The 16,428-nt window shown below is 35.6% G+C and overlaps 2 pseudogenes across 1 annotated transcript; both read right to left on the minus strand.

The window, feature by feature from the left end:
• Positions 1-509: 509 nt before the first annotated feature.
• On the minus strand, positions 510-9,361 carry LOC148867818 (ADP-ribosylation factor-like; annotated as a pseudogene). Its single transcript, XR_016109431.1, has 7 exons — positions 9,221-9,361; positions 7,193-7,357; positions 4,635-4,705; positions 1,293-1,412; positions 1,050-1,168; positions 868-949; positions 510-753 (listed from the first exon to the last, which is right to left on the minus strand). The product of XR_016109431.1 is annotated as an ADP-ribosylation factor-like (transcript).
• Positions 9,362-13,068: 3,707 nt separating this feature from the next.
• LOC148867819 (putative GPI-anchored protein At4g28100 pseudogene) lies at positions 13,069-13,772 on the minus strand (annotated as a pseudogene).
• Positions 13,773-16,428: the final 2,656 nt, after the last annotated feature.

Below are 16,428 nucleotides of genomic sequence, written 5' to 3' on the forward strand. Positions count from 1 at the left end.
AAAAATACAATTTAAATGGAATTAAATTGGATTATGTTGGATTTGATAATAGGGTGGACATATATTCGATACAATTAGAAACGGACCAGATCAACTTGAACAGGGGAAGAACAAAATTTCACTCATTTTGTCCAGATCCGAATCGAATCATAACCGTCGCATTTACATCGGATTCAAATTAAATTGGATATTGATTATACCATATTTACAAGCTTGCAAAAGTCCCCCGAATGGAAGAATGCCTTGAATTAAATTTGGCAGCAACTTGAAATGCCACAGCCACTAAATCGGAATGGGATCATCTGACTTCTGAGAGGTATTTTATCGCCTACGTATTCTCATATGTATGGGTGTTTAAATGGCTATAATTGCACGGAATGAATGGAAGTGGAAAAGTGCTGAGAAAAAACTGCAGGAGATCTAGATTCTCAAGAGGTTTTGCACAACAGGACTGATCCAGCCTCAATTTTATCCCCATGTTATTATAAGTGACATGATTAAGCTAAAGATTTCAAAACAGCAAAAATAGATAACTTATTTGAATTATTCTGCATCTAAAGAGAAATAAATTTCAGTATCTATAATCATAAACAAAGTGAACAGATGATGGAAGACAAGTGACAAAAGCTCTTTTCTCGCAAAAAGATGAAAAGAGAAGGGTAAAAAATCAAAGAGAGCAAATAGTGGTAACATGTCTAACTCTGACACTGATTGCAACTCAAAAATCATCATAAATGAAAACGCCATCCATGCCTGCAATAACAAAAAGAAAAGAAGGAAAACATAAAGAGTTTGAAAAACAAGAGAGTGAACAAAAAAAGTCTTGTGAAAGTCGATAAATGTACTGTCACTGGAAGAGATGCCTACCTTGTTAGCAATGTTGTTGGAGAGCCAATCCAGTCCCTCGTACAGCCCTTCTCCAGAAGTGGCGCATGTGCTCTGGATATACCTGTAGGGGAGACGGTGATAAAAAGCATTAGTCAGTTTGGGATTAAGAGATCTATAAGTCGGGTAATCGATAATAATAGTGTGCATATAAATTGATCAACCAGTGTCGTTGACGGAGGGAATGAAGGCCAAGTTTATCGGTCATCTCAGCAGCATTCATTGCATTTGGAAGATCTTGCTTGTTTGCAAATACAAGCAAAACAGCGTCCCTCAATTCATCCTGTCACAGTTCCCAATAGCACATTCAAGTATCAAGAAATTTTACAAAAAAAAAACGGTTAATACAATTGATAATCAAATTGGTGTAAGTTGCTAATTGAACATTAGAGAATGCCCTCTCTTACCTCATTCAACATCCTATGCAGCTCATCCCTAGCCTCAACAACACGGTCTCAATCATTGCTGTCTACGACAAAGATAAGACCTTGTGTGTTTTGGAAGTAATGTCTCCACAAGGGACGGATCTGAAATTCCCCCACAGGGAAACAATGCACAAATTTAGGACTTCTAACCAAATTAGCCAAGCAGAAAACAATTCTAATCATACTTGTAGAATTTGACAAATAGTGAAAGGTTTTACTTAAAGCCATCAAGCAGAACAACCAACGGGTTTTACTTTGACAACATTAAATAATAAATTAATCAGGATCAAATAGAAAGAACATGGAAAACGGGGGCCATAAACTTGTCCCTATAAATGTCAGTTGGGAACGTCCATTTCCTTGTATGATGAAAGGCCAAGCAGTCCAAGTACAATCTCGCTTATGAAAATCTCTAACCAGCAGAACACCATCCAAACAAATATCCATGCACACATGTTAACTTTGAATGTTGGCAGCAATTAGTATTCCATTTGTATATGTTAAAAGAGAGGTTAAATGACTGATTAGCATTAAACCATATGATTATGTTAATTGTAGCCTAGTTTCCATCCAGAACAAAACCGTTCATACACCAGAATCCTATAAACTACGTGTGCATGTCTTATCAATCATAATCATAGTAAGAGTGCTTCTAACTGTCATTCACAACAGGGATATTGTTCCTTATGGCTAAAGAAATAATGGAATATTAGGTGGCTTAATTTGATCTAGCTTATGATTATGTTTAAGTGCTGATACTAAGACATCTAATCAGCACTACTGTCCTTAAGCATGGTTTCCAAGACATAAATAACTAACTAGGAATAACTAAATCATAATCATCACATTAGTTGACAGTGAAACATCCAAAACAAGACAGTTCATACACCAGTATCCTGTAATTACACACGCATGTGTGCGTGTCTTATCAATCATAATCATCATAAGACTAAGAGTGCCTTGAAATGTCAACCACAACATCGATGGTGTTTCTTGTATGGCTAAACAAACAACGGATATGAGATTGCTTAATTTAATCTAAGCTTATGATTATGTTAAGTGATGATGGTAAGACATTTAATCAGCACTAGACCATCCATAAGCATGGTTTCTAAGACATAAATAACTAACTATACATAATAAAATCATGATCATCACATTAGTTGACAATGAAACATCTAGAATAAGATACACCAGTATCTTATAACTAGGTGTGTTCATGTCTTATCAATCATAATCATAATAAGAGTGCCATTAACTATCAGCTACAACATGGATGGTGATTTCTTGTATGAAAAAAGAAACGATGGAATATGATGTGGATTATTTGATCTAGCTTATGATATGTTAAGTGCTGATGGTAAGACATTTAATCAGCACTAGACCGTCCATAAGCATGTTTCCAAAGACAAATGACTAAATATGCACAAACAAATCATGATCATCACATTAAATTACTGAGAAACATCCAGAACAAGACTGTTCAATAAGAAAGCCATGAAATGTCAACCACAACATGGATAGTTTTTTCTTGTATAGCTAAAGAAACAATGGAATATGAGGTTGCTTAATTTTATCTAGCTTATGATTATGCTAAGTGATGATGGCAAGACAGTTAATTAGCACTAGACCGTCCATAAGCATAGCTTCTGAAAACATAAATAACTAACTATGCATAAATAAACCATGATCGCCACATTAATGTACCGCGAAACATCCAAAACAAGACTGTTCATACACCAATATCCTAACTCTGTGTGTGCATGTCTTATCAAGTGTAATTATCATAAGAGTGCCTTGAAATGTCAGCCACAACTTGAATAGTATTTTATTGTATGGCTAAAGAAATAATGGAATATGAGGTAGCTTAAATTGATCTAGCTTATGATTATATTAAGTGATGATGGTAAGACACTTAAGCAGCACTAGACCGTCCATAAGCATGGTTTCAAAAGACATAACTAACTATGCATAAATAAATCATGATCATCACATTAGTTGAAGTGAAGCGTCTAGAACAAGACTATTCATACACCAGCATCTTATAACTATGTATGTGAATGTGTTATCAAATGTTATTATCATCAAAGTGCCTTGAAATGTCAGCCACAACTTGGATTGTGTTTTCTTGTATGACCAAAGAAACAATGGAATATGATGTGGCTTAATTTGATCTAGCTTATGATTATGTTAAGTGCTGATTAATCAGCACTAGACCGTCCATAAGCATGAGTTCCAAAGACAGAAATAACTGGCTATGCATAAATAAATCATGATTATAACATTCATTGACAGTGAAACATCCAGAACATGACTGTACACCAGTATTTTATAACTGTGTGTGTGCATGTGTTATCAAATGTAATCATCATAAGAGTGCTGTGAAACGTCAGCTACAACATTGATAGTGTTCTCCTATACGGATAAAGAAACAATGGAATATGAGATGGCTTGCTCTGATCTAGCTTATGATTATGTTAAATGCTGATGGTAAGACTTTTAATCAGCATTAGACCGTCCATAAGCATGGTTTCTGAAGATATAAATAACTAACAATGCATAAATAAATCATGATCATCAAATTAGTTGACAGTGAAACGTCAAAAGATTGTCCATACACCTGTTCATACAACTACGTGTGTACAAGTGTTATCTTATAATCATCACCAAACTGCCTTGAAATGTTAGCCACAACATGGATAGTGATTTCTTATATGACCAAAGAAACAATGGAATATGAGGTGGCTTAATTTGTTCTAGCTTATGATTATGTTAAGTACTGATGGTAAAACATTTAATCAGCACTAGACCGTCCATAAGCATGGTTTCCCAAAACATATAACAAACTATGCATAAATAAATCATGTTGAACACATTAATTAATAATGAAACATCTAAATAAAAGCTCCAGAATGCCAATTTTTGGTCAAAAATGATTCATTCAAATTTAAGCAAATCCCTGACTTCATAAAGTTGCACTCCTGTAAAAACCTTAAATACACAAACACCAACGAAATCATGAACAAGTTCAAGGTGATCCACACAATATTTATTCATATACTATTTCAGGTCTTTAAACAATGCTTACTACATTGGGGCAATGAAAAGTTCCAGTCTACAGCCCAGGTGGAACAGAATTGCTCAAAATTTTAAGAATCTGGACAACAATGATCCAAAGGCAATTTGGGATGATCGTTGCAACCAGAGGGAGCCTAAACATTTTCCTACTTAGGGTGCAAATTTACAACCCAAGATTTCAACATCACCCTTAATATAGGAGAGTCAAAATTCTTGCATAATTTAGCTTAATATAACCATACATACCTTGTCCTGACCACCTACATCCCAAACGGTGAAGCTAATGTTCTTATATTCCACAGTCTCCATATTAAACCCTGGCCATAAAAGGTTCATTAGTTTGAGTTAAGAGTGAAAAATAATAGAAGCTTAATTTAACATATGGATATTGGTGACCTAATGGCCATCTAGCAGAGCAACCATGCATAAAAAACCTTTTATGGTCAGTGTAATTATCATAAGAGTGCCTTGAAATGTCAACCACAACTTGGATAGTGTTTTCTTGTATGGCCAAAGAAATAATGGAATATGAGGTGGCTTAATTTGATCTAGCTTTATGATTATGTTAAGTGATGATGGTAAGTCATTTAATCAGCACTAGACCGTCCAGAAGCATGGTTTCCAAAGACATAAGTAACTAACTATTAGCGGTGGCAAATGGGCGGGTTGGGTTGAGTTTCAACCCAATCCATCTAACCCGCCAACCCATTAATGATCCAGTTATATAAAATTAAATGGGTTGGATTCAACTTAAACCAGCTTTAATGCAATCCAACCCACCCAAACCCATTAATCTTATATGTATGTACTTTAAACAAAAAACTAACTCTCTTGGCAAACAAGTTGGTCATAGATTGCTGGTAATAGTAGTTGCTATCTACACAAGTGGTGAAGGTTCCAATCACATTACATGCATATTATTTTTACACAAGTGGCAAAGCCATTTAACTATGTCCGGGTTTCGGGTTTGATCGAACCACTTAGGCTCGAACCGGTTAGACCAACTTAAACTATCTAATTGGATTGTCTTTGAGCTAATCACATCAAGGGTGGTTGAACCCTTTAGATCTGGATCAGTTGGATCAGACCAGACTGGACCGGTTCAATCAATAACGGATTGACTTGGATCGGCCCATATCTGGTCCATGCACAGGTTCAGGGTCGAACTGACTGGCCCGAAGTGGTTATCAAATATAATTATCATAAGAGTGCTTTGAAATGTCAGCCACAACATTGATAGTGTTCTCTTGTACGGATAAAGAATCAATGGAATATGATATGGCTTAATCTGATCTAGCTTATGATTATGTTAAATGCTGATGGTAAAACATTTACTCAGCACTAGACCGTCCATAAGCATGGTTTCCGAAGACATAAATAACTAATTATGCATAAATAAATCATGATCATCAAATTAGTTGACAGTGAAACATCACAAGACTGTTCATACACCAGTTCCTACAACTACGTGTGTGCAGGTGTTATCAATTATAATCATCATCAAAGTGCCTTGAAATGCTAGCCACAACATGAATAATGTTTTCTTATATGACCAAAGAAACAATGGAATATGAGGTGGCTTAATTTGTTCTAGCTTATGATTATGTTAAGTGCTGATACTAAAACATTTAATCAGCACTAGACCGTCCATAAGCATGGTTTCCCAAGACATATAACTAACTATGAATAAATAAATCATGATGAACACATTAATTCACAGTGAAACAATTAAATAAAAGCTCCAGAATGCCAAATTTTGGTCATAAACGATTCATCCAAATTTAAGTAAATCCCTGACTTCACGAAGTTGCACTCTTGTAAAAACTAAATACACAAGCACCAACGTAATCATGAACAAGTTCAAGGTGACCCACACAATATTAATTAATATACTATTTCATGTCTCTAAACAATGTTTACTACATTGGGGCAACGAAAAGTTCCAATCCACAACTCAGGTGGACTAGGATTGTTTAGAAAATTTAAGAATCTGGACAACAATGATCCAAAGGCAATTTTGGGATGATAGTTACAATCATCGGGAGCCTAAACATTTTCCTACTTAGGGTGCAAATTTACAACCCAAGATTTCAACATCACCCTTAATTCAGGAGAGTCAAAATTCTTGCATAATTTAGCTTAATATAACCATACATACCTTGTCCTGACCACCTACATCCCAAACGGTGAAGCTAATGTTCTTATATTCCACAGTCTCCACATTAAACCCTGACTAGAAAAGGTTCATCAGTCCCAGTTAAGAGAGAAAAATAATGGAAGCTTAATTTAACATATGGATATCGGTGATGTAATGGCCAACTAGCAGAGCAACCATGCATAAAAAATCTTTTACATAGGCTTTAATTGTTAATTCCAGAGGGCAAACAATCAGGTTTGGGTAAATGCATGCATTGTTAACCTGGAACATGATGTTTTATACCATCTAACAAAAAACGAACTACTTTGTCTAAAATCTCTACATGTACATCTAGCAAGAAACTCAAAATCTCAAATTTGCATTCCCATGGTTGAAATTTAAATGAATGTGAATGAATGAGCAGTTGAACCCCCACAGTGAAAACTGAATTCACCAAACCAATCAAATGATAAAATGACACCTAATTACAAGGAGAAATTTAACATGATAAAAAGAATAATTAAACACAAGTGACAGGGATCTATGAGAAAAAGTAGGACATACTTTTACACATTACATGGACATCCATGCAGAACATTCCTTCAAAAACCATACAGGAAAAAAAAGCACCCTTGAAATCATTTAAGTTGTAGGGTCAAAAGCATACCAATGGTTGGAATTGTTGTGACAATCTCTCCCAACTTGAGCTTGTACAAAATGGTGGTCTTACCCGCAGCATCAAGACCCACCATAAGAATGCGCATCTCTTTCTTGGCAAAGAGCCGACTAAAAAGCTTGGTGAAAGATAGCCCCATCTTTGTGTCTGACAGTTCTGCAGATTGCAATTTAGAAATTCATTCAAAAAAGTATGACATATTTATAAGAAGAAAACCATTTTTCAATGGATAGGGCCAATAGGCCTGGTTCTTGGTCATCGCATACATTCATAATATTGAGATTACTGAGAACATTCTTACAAGTATAGTAAAGAAAAACGCATACAGAATCCCCGACATAAAGTTTAAAGACCCAAACATAACATAGGCATTTATGGTATTATGTGGATTAGTCAAACAACAGTAAATTGGATAATGTATGGTAATAAATGACTGAAATATTATCTAAAAATTTGCCGACAATATATCAACACAAAGCATAATAAAGTAAAACCTAAAACAAAATTAAACCAACATTAGCATTTTTTTTTCATTTGCACTCTCACACATTTGTATTAGTGCAAATAAAATTGTACTGCAACCAAACACAGCCTTCATCTTAAATATATTTGATAACTAATAGTAATAGGATAGCAATTTTTACCCTACCCGACGGGCAAGAATGATGTGGTATTAGGTTAAACCCAGCCCTGTGCGACTTGCATTGAAAGGTATATGATGAAGTTATGAAATTATGTATTAGGTGTTAAACTTAATAATATTTTGAATTTTACATGAATTATAATTGATAGTTTCTAATGGGCTTATGCTCATGCTCATGCTCATGCTCTAAATAACGGGCCCATTAGCTTTTGATGCCTTTTCATGTCATTTTACTTTTTTGTTGCTTATTACACTTATTCATGGACTGGGTAGCTCAATGAGCTGGCCTGGCACAAAAACTAATGGGCTCATGCTCATGCTCTAAATAACGGGCCCAACTATTTTATTGGATAAGCTCTGGCTTTCACAAATAAGCCAGCTTGACTTGATAATAGTATATACATAATAAAATAATACATATTATATAATATTATGTAGTAATAGTATTAGTAATAAAATGAATTATATGATATTCTGGATATTATATAATATATAAAATATTGTATAACATATAATATATTATTAATAATATATAACTAATGGGTTCAACTATGATATGGAAAAGATATGATATCTGAAAAACTTCTGCCCAATGAACTGGAATCATAAACAGGGTAGTCAATGAGGTGTTATTTATCAAAATTCATGGGTGAGTTTTGAATGGTCAAAACTTTTCCCATATCATACCTTTTCAGCATCATAGATTTTCCCATAACTAATATATTATAAAATATTTGTCCAAATCAGTCTTTGGGTTTTATATATGTTACTAGTGACATATTCATGCATAACATCAAAAACGTGTTAGACCTCAACTATGTATTCATATCTATCCTCTCTACTTTTATATCGCATGGATGTTTATTCCCTCTTCTACAATAAATCAATAACTGTAACTTAGCTTTTTGAGTCCTACATCTACTGAGAATTCTTCTAATCCTTACTACCTACATCACTCGGATAACCCAGGGATGGTACTAGTTACTGCACTCCTCACCGATGACAATATATAAGTTGGAAGAGATCCATGTCGATGGCTTTATCTGCCAAAAATAAATTAGGATTTGTAGATGGGACCATAGAGCAACCGTCCTCTACGGATCCAATCTTCCGCACCTAGCAATGAATTGATAGCATGGTGTTATCTTGGTTGTTAAATTCCTTGCACTATGATCTGGCACAAAGCGTTTTATACACCACTTCAGCAGCCAAAGTTTGGAAAAATCTCAAGGATTGCTTTTCACATTCCAATGGACCTGAGTTTATCAGTTGCGGATGTCAATCGCAATGCTTGACCAATGGACCGATTCTATTACAATGTACTACAACAAACTGAAATCCTTCTAGGATGAATTGTTAATGCTCATCACACCTACCTCGTGTACCTGCGGTCCCTTCAAAACCACAGCCTAACAAGGGCAGAGCAGCTTATGCAGTTCCTTATGGGGCTAAATGACTCATTCTCTCACGTACGAAGCCAGCTCCTTCTCATGGACCCGTTACCCACTGTAGCACGGGCTTACTCACGTACGTTGCAGGATAAAGCCCATCAAATCATTCATCAGACCAATTTCACTCCTTCCTCAGTGAATACTTCTGTTCTCCTCTCACACCATGAATCTTCCGCCTCTTCAAAAAAAGGAGACAACTGCCAATCTTGCTTCCAAATCACATACAACGAACAATTGGGGCAAATCCAAAGAATGTTGCACATATTGCAATATTGTAGGGCACACCAATATTGTAGGACACTCACCACTTCTACCTCACCTTCACATAATCCCACACCAATCGCCCTCGTTGATAGCACCACTGCACATGTCACTGTTGTTGGGACATCACGTATCAATGGTCATGTAAAGTAAAATGTGAGTGTCGAAAAAACAGTTCACTTGGACTGGAAATGGAATCCCCACCCATCAAATAAGGAAATAGAGGTGATGGGACCTCCGAGAATGATTTCCAAAATGCTTTGTTTTAATAGTGACTCCAAAGCCCAAGGCACTGGTCCAGTCAGTCCGGGTAAGACTCGGATGAGAGAGGGAAGAGATTAGGCACCCTTCTCCCGGGTTCAATGGGTGGGGCCCACACGAAACCTCAATCAAGCAAGATCAAAGATACACAATTAATCAAACAACTCAATAATAAAGAAAGCAAATCACCAGAATAAGCCAACATAAGACAGCACTATTCCTACACTTATTTATCTATTTATTTTATTATCAATTTTTTTTACTTTATCCTCTGCTATCTTTTAATTATTTTTAGCTAATTAATTTTAAATAACCTTTCAATTAATCTTTTTGTTACTTTTTTATTTTTATTTTTTATTGGTATATTTTTGTTATTTTTAAATTTTTTTATTTTCCCCCTCTTTTTTATTTTTATTTATTTTTTTTGTTATTCTTTTATGGAACCCTATTTAATTATTTGATTTATGGAATATTTGTTATATATTCTTCTTTTTTTATAATTTTCATATTTTTATTCATCTTTCCATTTTTTTATTTTTCTTGATTTAATTTTTTTATATACTTCTTTTTATAATTTCCTTTATTTCATTTTTTTTATCATTACCTCCCTTTCAATAGCCTACTCTTCCCCATATCACATAGATGAGTTTTTAGTCTAGCCATCTCACTGCACCCCTTTTGCCGACTTATTTATTATATAATTTATACCCTTTTATTCTTTTTCAGTTTTATTATTTTTATTGTTTTAAATACAAATTTATATTTTTTACTAAGTTAATTTGCCTCCCTCGGCCAACTGACCTTCCCAACCTAACCCTGCAAACAATAGTGGAAATCCTGCTCCGATGAAAAATTCTATAGTAGGATTTAGATCTCATTCGTTTTTTTATCTATTCCATGTTCAATTTTCGAATCATAATAAACAGGAATCTATCAAGAATATTATCTAATTAAAAAATACTAACAAAAAGACAAAAAAAACGAACACACACACAAGGCAGTGGATTCAGAAGAATTAACGCAATGAGAGATTACAGTGAGATCTGGTTGGGTCGAGAACGAGTTGATTCAGTGAACCTCTTCACCAGCGCCGTCAGCTCTGATGTATGTCGGCCTGGAAGAAACTACTACAACGGTTCTCTGTTTTCAGATCATCCTCACGAGCGGCGGTGATGACTAGAAGTTTGTACAGAAGAGATTGACAACAGAGGAGATGATTCCGTCGCGAGCTTCGCCTGAACAAGACTTCTAGTGGTGTCTGCTACGGTTGGATCTGTTCGTCCGGCGAACGCAACAAAGAGATGGAGATCGGAGATACCCACCGCCGCCCCTGTTCAGTTCGCAGGAATGAGATGATGAACAGTGTATTTCGAAGGATTCATGTTTTTCCAGCTGAGAGGGAAATGGGGATGACGGGGGATAAGTACTGGTCCGCAGAAAATGGTGAGAAATCACCGAAGATCTAATGACAAATGAGAATGATTTTGCCGCTGTTCTGGTGTCGCGAGGTCAGGGTAGATGAACAGTACCGAATAGAGGATTCTGGAAGAAGTGGAAGAGGAAGAAGAAGAAGAAGAAAAAGAAAAAGAAGTAGAAGAGAAAAGAGGAAGAAGGAGAAAGAGAGAAAGATCGGTGAAGGGATCCGCCGCCTCTCCTCTCTTCTTCGTTCCAATGGCGAACAAGTGTAACAGGGACTTGTGTTGAATGTAAAACTTAGGCTGATCTTTATAGGTAGGGTTAAGGGTAGTTTTATAAATTCGGGGAATCTATGGTATTTTCGTAATTTTGGAAAAAAAATAGAAAAAGTGGGTTCAGGGGTCAAGCCGGGGTTTATCTGAAGAATGGCTGGGATTTTTGGATAAAAAAAATGGAGAGAGGGATTTTGTGTGTATGAGTTAGCGAAATTGGCCGTCCGAATGAGTATATTTTTAGTTGAAATTTGACAAATTAGAATTTTCGGGCATTTTGGTTGATTGGTGGAGTCAGATTGGTTTAATTTGACTTGGATAAGGCAGATTTGGAAAGTGCTTGATTTGATTAATTTGGAGGCTTGAAATGGAATATATGTGATCGAGAGGTAAACAAAAGTAGTTTTGAGTGAAATTTCGCAAGGTAGGGTTATTGATAAGGTTATATTGGATCAACTAAGCTCGAGTTGGAAGGATTTGAAATTCGGACAATTTGGAACCTTAAAATGGAATATTGGTGTGATGGAGGGGTAAGCAAAGGTGTTTAAGGATGAATTTTTACAAGTGAGTATTTGGAGACATCTGGGATCTGATGGTGATGTCTAATTAGTCTTGGAGAGTCAAGATCATAGGAATTTGTATCAATGAGATGTTTTAGAAGTTGGATTTGTTGGGTTCCAAGTGATAAAGTTTAATATGGGTTTCGAGTGTTTAGGTTTAATTTAGGTTCCAAGGGTTTAGGTTTAATCTAGGTCGTAGGAATTTGGGTTTCAAGTATTTAGGTTTACAGTGGATCTGGGGACTCTCGGGGTAAAAGTTGGGCTTTTTGGATTTTTGAGTGTTCGGATAGGTTGGATGGGTCTGATCGGGTGTTCGGGGTTTAGGCGACGAATCAAGCAAAAATCGAGTGATGACACTCACCAACGTGCTCTGTATTCCCAATTTCAAATTTAATTTAGTGAAAATTCCCGGTAGGTGCCATGTACTTTAGGCCGAGTGCCAATTTAGTATCCGAATTTTAAAACACAATAACTTAGTACCCGAATTTTCGAAATGCAACAATCTGATACCCGTCCTCGACTAGTCGTTAAATGACACGTGAAAAGACAAAACTACCCTTGAAATATCATCTAATTTTCTTTATTACCTGCCGTTAACAACAGTTAATCTCGATTTTTGTTGTTGCTACATATCGGTGGCGAAGATAAATAATCTTTAATTTTTTTCTCCTTTGTTTTTTAGAGTGAGATTGAAGATTGTTTTGTTGGCTGGGATCGATCCGTATGAGTTGAGTTAATTCTTTTGGTTCGGCTTGGGAGTTCTAGGCAGATTTGAATTTGCAGTGGTGCTTTGCAAATTTAATTTTGATGAAACATCTTGCTTCTAGTGAGATGGAGTGTTAATTGGTTGTTATAGCTCGATTTAATAGGAATTAAGGATTAGTTTTCTCGGGTGGAGGATTAGTTTTATTCTTGGTATGCTTGTATGGCGCACGTTAGCAATAGAAAATATACAGAAAGAGATGATAGAGCAACATATTTTTGTTGATAATTCGGTTGTCGTTCAAGTATTGGCAGATGATTGAGAATTATGAAGAAAGAAAGCGCCAACGGGAAGAAATAAACGATAAGAAATAGTAAAAAAACCTAAACTTTTCAAGGGCGTCGTCGCACCGAGACACTTGGTGCAATCGGAGTAGGACGAATTAAAGTAATTCCGTTCCAAATTCTTGAGGCAGCCATCGGAGTTGCGTTCCTGTGGGAGGTAAGGTTGAATGCGGCGGGGCAACTCAGCGAGGTAATCTGATGGAACCGAATGCCACAGAAACAGAGAATGACGTCACATGTGGAGTTGGGCTATGGAATGTTTATGTTACGACTCTGCAACGAGCTCTGAAGTGAGTTGACGCACTTCTGGGAGTCATCCGGTACCATCGGACCATCTGTCGACGTGGGCACAGCTGACGGTACTTGCAGTGTTGACATAGCATGTGCAGCGAAGAACTAGGCGGTGAGCACTAGACAGCAGCGGCTAAGGTCAAGGTTGCACCCGCATGCCTCACTGACGCCGCCAAAAAGCTCTTCGGAGAGGTTGAGATGGCATGTTTGTGCTTGCATTTGGACAGGAAAGGCGGGAGCGATGTTTGTACCAGAGAAATCACCTGATTTGATGGGCTGTTGGGGACCACTTTGAGATTCTGACAAGATTGTAGAAAGGGATATAGAAAACAAAGAAGATAAAGCGTTGAGATACATGAATCCAAATAATAACGATTAAGTCCATTTTATTTGTATCTAAAATGTGAAGATTTTCTCTAATATTGCAAATGAAGCCAGATAAGGAGGGAGATGCAATGCGCGCCGATGCTCTAGAATGAATTCTCCCATAAATCCTTTCCTTCCGAGATTCCACCATAAGAAGAAGGCAACATGCATACCGTCTTTTGATCTTGAAACTAGCTGATTCTTTACGAGTAGGGATGTGACATTTCACGAAGATGTTTTCCCCTTTTCTACCACCTCTGTCTCCATTCATAACCTCCCCTCCTCTACCGTTCTACCTTCACCAATTTTGGATAACGATCCATCCTCCCCTATCGACACACCGTGTGCAACCACAATTGGCTCACTTGCTTCGGCCGTTCCCAGCAACACTGCTGCTATAGACGTATTCATGCATAACAATATAGGGCCAGATTGTGCTCGAGCTTGGACTTGGTCTTTTTTTTATAAAGAGGCAAAGCCTGCACTCACCCCATGAATATGTTTATTGCTTATATATAATAAGAAATGATAGAAAATTAGATGCAAGTTTTAGAGCCAACCGCCGATCCGACCCTACCTTCTCCTCCTTTTATGAAGAAAAATAATAAAAAAATATTCACATAAACTTGAATTTCCGATAATTTAGTAAAAATACAGCATTCAAATAATTTTAGCTTGACAAAAATAAAATGCATATTTAATTAATAATAAATACAATATAAATTCAGTATTACTTTATTTCCATTTTACAAAATAAAAGTATATATGAGAGTATATTTTTAAATCGACTCAAATCGGATTATGTAGGAATAGATATATTGGCTCATATTCAATCCAAATATAAACAGATATAAATTGGATCATCCTTAATGAGACCAAATTTGAATTTGAATTGGGCACTGTTTGCAGCCCTACAAATAGGGGCGGAATCTGTTTATTAAAATTTTAAATTTGTCTTATATATATTTATTAGTAAAGTTGACTCACTACAAGAAGACCGCCGGCAAAGATTTAAGCCGGCGGTTCAGCGGCCTCCTTCTTACTTGCGTCGCCCTAGGTCATGGACGCTGGTCTAGAAAGTTTAAGGTTAAAGTTCCAAACAAGTTAATTTTCATTTCATTATATTCATGATATATAATATTAAAATTAGTTAAACAAAATATTGAAGTTAGTTTATTCATTTTGTTAATGATATATAATATTTTGATCATTTCGAGTTTAATTTATTAATGACAATCAATCCTATTACGATCTGAATTTGATTTGAATCTGTTAAATGCAACAATACAATTGCACTCAAATCTAAATATAAACAATGAAATTTGGATCTACCTCTATTCAAAGGTCTATTTGTGTGGGTCTAATTCACGATTCACGAAGTGCATCTCTAGAATGGAATGTCTTTGAATTCACTTTCTTTCCCTACGTTTTCCTTCAAACCAAACATAACCTAAAATGAAAATGAGATCATCTATGATAGGTATTCCATCAGACCATCACCAGTGTATTCTCATGTCTATGTGTATTTACACGCATATAATTGGACAGATGTCACGGACCGAATGGAAGTGTAGGAGCAAGTGTTAACAACATACTGTACGAGATTTGGATTCTTAAAGGGTTATTATATGATACGAATGTTTTTGTTTTCATTTGTTTATGAAAAAGTACGTTATTGAATTCTGTGCTTGTTTGTTTTGAAAGGCAATAACAAGTTTGTTTTGTTTAAAATAGAAATAATACATGTATTTAGAACAACCAAAATAATGGTTTTTAAAATAAAATCAATTTTTGTAGCATAGAAATTATATGAATTTGGAACATAATATTAAATAATTAACCAGGCAAACACATGTTGTTTAGACCAGGAATTCAAGAATATATTGAACGTGTTTTTTGTATTTTTATTTTAGGCTCAATTTGGAAGGAGTATAAACAATCCAAATACATACAAAATAATATATTTTTTTTGGTAATAGAACATACAAAATACAAGGTTTTGCACTCTACAAAATTGTATTTATACTCTTTCCAAACTGAGCCTTTGAAAGGAGTATAAATGCAAATATGTAGAGTACAAAGCGTTATATTTTATATTATTTTACATACATTTGCACTGTACATATTTGCATTTGCACTCTTTCAAAACTAAGCCACTGAGCTTTAAGAACTAATTTGTTGCTGTTAAGAACAGATTTGTTGCTCTTAACTTGTTGTTTCTTATAGTCAAAGAAAGTCATTTCTACCAAAAAGAAAGTTTAGGGGTGCGACTTGGGTTGGCCCAAATGAATATTAACACTGCTTTGGAATCAGGCTTTGAGTTGGGCCCATTCAAATGGTGACAAAAGCCCAGCCCAAGCCTGCCTAAATTCACCCCTAAGTTTGTTTTCAAACCATCTAGTTTTGTTTTGTTTATGAAATTGGCAGCAATTTCACAAAACAAAAGAAAAGAAAAGAACTCGCAGCAAGAAAAAAATAAGGGTTAATTACTGAAATCTCCCATGAAGTTTGGTAATTGCAATCATCTTTCCTGAACCTTCTAACATAGTTGCAAGTAGACCCTTTTGTTAAGAACCTCCGAAAGGAGGCATGAAAATGTACAAAATAACTATGTAGTTATTTTTTACCAAAATATTTGTTTTCTAAGTTTTCTCATCAT

The sequence above is a fragment of the Nelumbo lutea genome, chromosome 3 (assembly GCF_056320005.1).
Source record: "Nelumbo lutea isolate HS-2025 chromosome 3, American lotus-T2T, whole genome shotgun sequence".
Lineage (NCBI taxonomy): Eukaryota > Viridiplantae > Streptophyta > Magnoliopsida > Proteales > Nelumbonaceae > Nelumbo > Nelumbo lutea.